Source organism: Nicotiana tomentosiformis, chromosome 11 (genome assembly GCF_000390325.3).
Source record: "Nicotiana tomentosiformis chromosome 11, ASM39032v3, whole genome shotgun sequence".
In the NCBI taxonomy this organism is placed as follows: Eukaryota; Viridiplantae; Streptophyta; class Magnoliopsida; order Solanales; family Solanaceae; genus Nicotiana; species Nicotiana tomentosiformis.
In genome coordinates this window covers 103614760-103621563 of record NC_090822.1, presented here as the reverse complement: position 1 = coordinate 103621563, position 6804 = coordinate 103614760, and the positions used below count along the sequence as shown (strand labels likewise).

General features: G+C 32.6%; 1 long non-coding RNA gene across 1 annotated transcript; it reads left to right on the top strand.

The window, feature by feature from the left end:
- Positions 1-5021: 5021 nt before the first annotated feature.
- Positions 5022-5812, top strand: LOC117278714 (uncharacterized). The gene is made up of 2 exons (XR_011412396.1): positions 5022-5147; positions 5467-5812. It is a non-coding gene; the product is annotated as an uncharacterized lncRNA (long non-coding RNA).
- Positions 5813-6804: the final 992 nt, after the last annotated feature.

Here is a 6804-nt window from a genome sequence, read left to right as displayed (position 1 = left end):
CTACAACCGATGTCGAAACCTACCAAACCACGTCCTATTGACCCCAAATTTTGCACACAATGTCATAATTAACATTACATATCTACTCCAACTTCCGGAATCGGAATCCGACCCCGATATCAAAAAGTCAACCCCCCGGTCAAACTTTCCAAAATTTGACTTTCGCCATTTCAAGCCTAAATTAGTTACAGACCTCAAAGTCAGAGTCCGGACAAGCTCCTAAGTTCAAAATCACCCAACGGAGCTAACGAAACCGAAGGAACTCCATTACGGAGTCATCTTCACATACTTCTGACTACGGTCAAAATTCTGAGACTTAAAATTCCGTTTTAGGGACTAAGTATCTCAAAACACTTCGAAACCAAAAACAAGACCTCCCGACAAGTCACTTAAGCAAAAACAGATACGGGAAAAATATTAAATAAGGGTTCTAGGCTAATACACTCAAAACGACCGGTCGGGTCGTTACACATGGGGCGCAGCCTGTGGCGCTGTTTCCAGAACCTAAAAAAGTCCCAGCACCAAGGCTAGCGCCCCACGCTACCCTGGGCACTGGCGACAACAAATCTTTCCTGACACGAAAATGGACATAACTCTCTCATACGATATCCGAATTCGACGATTCTTTTTTATATGGCTCCGAAAGTTTAATACGGATCTAATACTTCAATCAAAATTGAATTTGGAGCTCATTTACTTAATATGCTACTACTTATGCTTGAAGAAATGACGTCGAAACATTATAGAAATATCCAAATTAAATTCCAGGCATACACCCGACTCGAAAATTACCATACGGACCTAACAGAATCATCAAAACTCTGATCCGAGGTTGAATACAAATATTCAAACCTGGTCAACTCTTTCAACTAAAGTCTTCCAACATGAAATTCATTCTTTCGAACTAATCCCGAAACACCTGAAAACCAAAGTCGACAATATATACTTGTCATAATACATCATATGAAACTACTCAAGATTTCAAATAGTTGAATGGGATGTAAATGTTCAAAACGACTGGTTGGATCGTTACAGTTTTACACTCACCAACCAAATAAGGGAAAATGAGTGATAAAATAACTCATTTTCCAGGAAAATATTTTCTAGGAAAATATTCATACCAAACACATCCTAAGATCTAGAGCATATGTATAGTGTTAATTAGGGGTGTTCAAACTGAACCAGAAAACCGCACCAAATCGAAAAGTCAAACCAAATCGATTAAAATATCGATTAGGTTTGGTTTGATTTGGTTTGGTATTGAGTAAAATAAAATCGAACCAAATCGACATATAAATATATAATTTTTATATATATTTTTAAGACTTTATATGGAGTTTTTTTAAAAAAAATATCCACAAATATTTGGAATCTTCTCATAGGATATAATATTTAATAGAACTATGAAGTGCATTCATTTTTATTTACTTTAAATAATGGATTGTGTCACTTTTTTATTAAGTGCTATTGAAATGTGTCAATCATCTCTTTCTTCTTCCATATTCATATGTCAAGATTTCTTATATTTTTTTCGAATTTGAAATGGTATTTCGATAACTTAAATTTAAATATAACATATCACTATGTAGATATCATATTGATTTTTATGTTTAATTATTAAATTTGGTAAACCTTGAAAGCGTACATCAACGAAAAACTATTGTTAGACGACTAAGAAAATAACTATCATGTGTCACTAAAAATATTCTCCCATAAGAATATTTTTATAGATCATATGTTTGTCAATTTTTCAGCTTTTACTAAATATATATTCTATTAAAACTTTATCTATAACTTTAACAAAGTAAGCATGAAATAATATTCATTTAACGAAAAAATCAAAAAATCCGACGAAACCGAACAAATCCAAACTGATATAATTGGTTTGGTTTGATTTTGATAAAAACTGAATCAACCCGATCCATATACTCTCCTGGTGTTGATTGTACGGAATTAAGATAGAGTGAGCTAGAAATTATTAAAGGGAACTTTGGCCAAACCCTGTGTTAATTGTACGGGATTAAGATAGAGTGAGCTAGAAATTATTAAAGGGAACTTTGGCCAAACCCTTTCGTAAATTGAACCCCACAAAATTGAGTTTGTTAAAAAGTAAAATATGGACTTAAACTATTGTTTCCCTTCTGGCGAAGCATCCAGGTCCGCTCTACTACCACATATTATTAAGGAGGTTTTAGGCCTTTTTGGCCTTTTAATTATTAAGGTAGTAAGGTACTGGGTTTGTTATATTTTAATTATTAAAATATTCACAATTTCAATTTATAGCAATTTGACATAAGATATTTGGAGCAACTCTTCCCTCCATATAACATAAAAACAAGTATTAGACACTTGTGCGTTGTGCCTACCCACTATTTTGTAGTCCAGATATTTTATGAACCAATATTAAATATTTCTTCAGAAAACTTCAAAATATTTTTGTCCTTGTTATGTTTTAAGCGGGGAGGTGTACGAACAAATGTTCTTAACACCAATTTTCGAGGGACAGGTTAAGTAATGGAATTCTTTTTTCACAAATTAAGAAGATCATGTAGTTTCCAGATACTAACAAACTACTTAAAAGAACTCGAACTAGCTATGAATTTCGTCGCTGATCTAACGATAAATCGCTCGTACCTAATCGAATTTTTCCGTTGCTAAGCAGAATCAACAACAAATTTTGCTGATTAACTATAGACTTTATCCGTCGCTAATTACTATTTTTTTTAAGTAGTAAGAGAATCAGCAGAAAACATATGGAGTAATATATTTTGATTGGTCAGCACAAATCTCCCTCTTTATATTATATATATATATATATATATATATATATATATATATATATATATATATATATATATATATTATATAATTCAATCTATCTGGCATAATTAATTTTGCATGTAGTTTAAGAATAGAAAGATTTTTGGAATTTGTGATCTGTAACATATCATGAGATTTATGTGGCCATAAAAATACTCCTTTAAAAATAAAATAAAAAGCTTTAAGTTAAATTATTTCTATAGAAAAGTGTCTTTCGGAGCGAAACAACAACAACAACAACAACCCAGTATAATCTCTCTAGTGGGGTCTGGGGAGGGTAGTGTGTACGCAGACCTTACCCCTACCCTGGGATAGAGAGACTGTTTTCGATAGACCCCCGACTTCCTTCCTCCAAAAACCCCCTCACCTTACTCCTGGGATGACTCGAACTCACAACCTCTTGATTAGAGGAGGGTGTTAACCACTAGAGCAACTCACTCTTGTCTTTCGGAGCGAAAGAATAAGAAAATTCCACATAAAATGGAACGAACGAAGTATCACATTCAACAGGTGGATAAAAAACGAAATCAAAAATGGTTTCTATACTAATCTAAGATGTTTTTTTCAAATATTCAGAGTTAATAACAAAAATACACGATCAAAGATATGTAGAAGAATGAAAGGTTGTTAGGCTCTAAGATTATTTTTCATATATTCAGAATTTTCTAGTAAGATAAGTGCTAGCTTCCGGTGGCGGAGCCACCTTTACCAAAGAGGTATCAATTGACACATTTTCGTCGAAACATTACAGTATAACTATAAATAGATAATTTTTTTTATGCATATATACTATTCCTATATGTTAAATTCCTTTTATTACTCATTCGTCTATTTACTTTTTTTATATTTTGGCTCTTCTTAGTAAAAATCATGACTCCCCTGCTTACTTCTAACTCCTTTCGTTTACGTAATTTTTAAAAATTTCTCTTATGTGAGGGAATGAGAAGGGGGGACATAATCAAGAATTGTACACATATTAATTTGCATTAAAAACTCCCACAAGTACCACTAGGATTCAAGCTCTGGTTTTACTAGCAGTACTTTTAGCTGCAGCTTTATTAATTGCTGAAAGAAGCCTATCCAAATTTTGCTTGGTAGTTTTTGCCTATACATATTGGGAGATAACTGCATGAATTCATATCAGATGCAATTTTCAATATCACTATATATTGTTAGCTGGGAGATTAGATAATCATCTCATCATATACACTTTGCAGTAGAATTTAGCTGCCCAATTTTTACTCTATGGAATCAACTGAAATTGATTATACTAGATTAGCTATGACCCAGCTGCACATAGCTGCTTCTTTTCTTTTCTTTTTTGTATAGATTGGATACTACATATTTCATGGCAACTATTGAGTTATGTATTCACATACCCGACGCATTTAATTCATCTCATTTTGTAACTAGAGTAGTGGAAGCTATTTCTCATGGTCACTATATATAGGTGTTGGTAGTATAACAACCCCTCTGCCCAAATGTAATTGCTGTTTTTTTTTTGGGGAGATGAATAAAATGCTCAGTTGATTAAAAAAATAAAAATAAATTACCTATATGATAGAAGTTATTTTCTTGAATGCATTATTGTGGAGAGAAAGACATGAATAATATATTACAAGTTTCATTCACAGATTTTGCAGGCTGAATTGTTTAATGTTCTAAGAGAAAAGTTAGGTGCAAAACTAAACAATCTCATAGAAGAGAAGATATTTCCAGTAGCTGGTGACGTTTCATTCGAAGATTTTGGGATTGTGAAAGATGAAATGTTCAAAGAAATTGATACTATCATACGCTCAGCTCCAAGTACTACATTTGATGAGAGGTAGTAGTTGTTGTAAAATGGAAGTATTTTACAACAACTATCTTTAACTATAGGTGTTGCCATGTTGGTAGTATAACAATCCCTTTTAAGTTACTAGGTTCTAAATTAAGGATTTGTACATATCCAATAAATTTCATAAGTTACTTGGTTTGGCCGAACTCGTAACATATATACTACCTCTGTCCTTGCTTAAGTTAAGCAACTAAACAGGAAAATAATTAGTTTTGAATTAAGAAACTCAACTAATTAACTACAAAGTGAGTTTTTAGTTAGTAATTAATCTAGATTTGTCATGGAAGTGCTAAGTTAACATTATCCTTTATGGTTATAAGCTAAAATTTGTTCCTAAAAAGCTTTTTTTGTGCTGATAAAGGTTCAGTTTAATTCAATAACACTAACGTGCTCTTTCCTTTGCTCTAGATACTACAAATTTGCAAAGGAAGATTGATAGGGCTATACGTGTATCTAAACTGTATAAACCTTACTTAATTTTCCTTGGAAGGTATGTGCATGTTATATTTTCTCTATCTTCCCCCACTTTACTACCAGTATTAATTTTCAAGTGGTTTTTGCATTTCTAATTAATTATACTATAAGAATACGAAGAATTAACCCAAATAACCACTCACCCAACCACTTAAATTAAAAATAGATGATGGATAGATAATATGCGCATAATTTATGTACTATACATGTATAATTGTATATAATCAATGTATAATCTATATATATGGTTAGAAAAAGTAAATAATGAATATGACCAACTATTTGTGCAAAGATCCCTAAGAATATACCTTATTTATAAACATATATACTTTCAGCTTCGATGAAGCCAATGCTGAGAGGTTGAGAATGGCAATGAACGAAGGAAGCATGGATGATGTCCTCAACCTTGATCCAAGATGCATCAAATGGGAGGATTACTTCATGAAGACTCACATCCCCGAGATTATGAACCGATTAGCCTAAGGTTCATATTCTTAAGCTGTTGAAAATATAATTACGTAAATAAAAGTGTGATCTCTCTAGTAACTTAACTTAAAGTTTTAGATGAAATGATCACCCATTTCAACCTAGCTCCAGGTATTAGTTATTCTTTAGCATATATACGCAAGGCTTTCTTCGAAGAATTTCTTCATCAATATGTATGTTAATAGCTTCCCATGAGATTCTTGGCATTGGCTCTTGCGATTAGTCCGCTAGGCATGGACAACTCATGTTATGGTGTTTAACTTCTCGTTTCGCTATCTAGCACGTGCTTTCTCTCTCATTAACACAGGCCCACCTGCATCCATACAATTTTTTTTTCTCTTTCAATCTCTACTTTGAATATTCTAAAGTACTAAATGTTCGATATAACCCTTTCTGCGGCCAAACGCAACACCCAAGTATACGCGATCGTCAAGTAATAAGGTGACTAAAAGTTGGATGTCAAACTCACGAGTACTTATTATTAACTATTAACTAAATTAGATTATCCTAATTATCTAAACAAGAATTAAACCCAGAAGTTAAGCTACCAAAAGAAGTTATTTATAGCTATTACTTCTATTAGTAGTTATTTTAGAATTAGTAACATTATAACCGATTAAGCAAAGCAGGAAATTGAAGCAGTCTAAAGTCATTAATTAAGCAGAACTTAGGTAAGAGCAGATTTGTTCAAGTAGAAAATTGAAAAATATGTCATAAGTTCTACGTTTCACAGATCCTAAGAGTTAAGAATAGCAAGAAAAAGATCATGCAAACCATAATTACTTTTTAAGAAAAGCTTATGACAAAAAGTAAGGATGTAGGAACATATTGGTAGTTTAAATAGTTGTTCCACTTAGTACATATACATGAGCAGTATTTGACTAAGGAATTGAATATGTTTTAGAAGTGTTGGTCATTTCAGAACTGAGATGAGACTGCCATATCTCTATGTAAGTGTAGTGATATAGTGTAATATTAGTAGCTTTACCTACAGTTTCGCTAATGACAGACAAACGAAGGAATTGCAAGCAACCGGTGCAATTTAACTACTGCTATTCCATTCGTTTGATTCTCATCCAAAATGTGACATTTGTTCAAAGTTAATGGCCAGTAGAAAAAATTTTGGCTTAATACATAGTTTAACCCCCGAGCTTATAGCCAAACTATGATCACTGACATTTTATCTT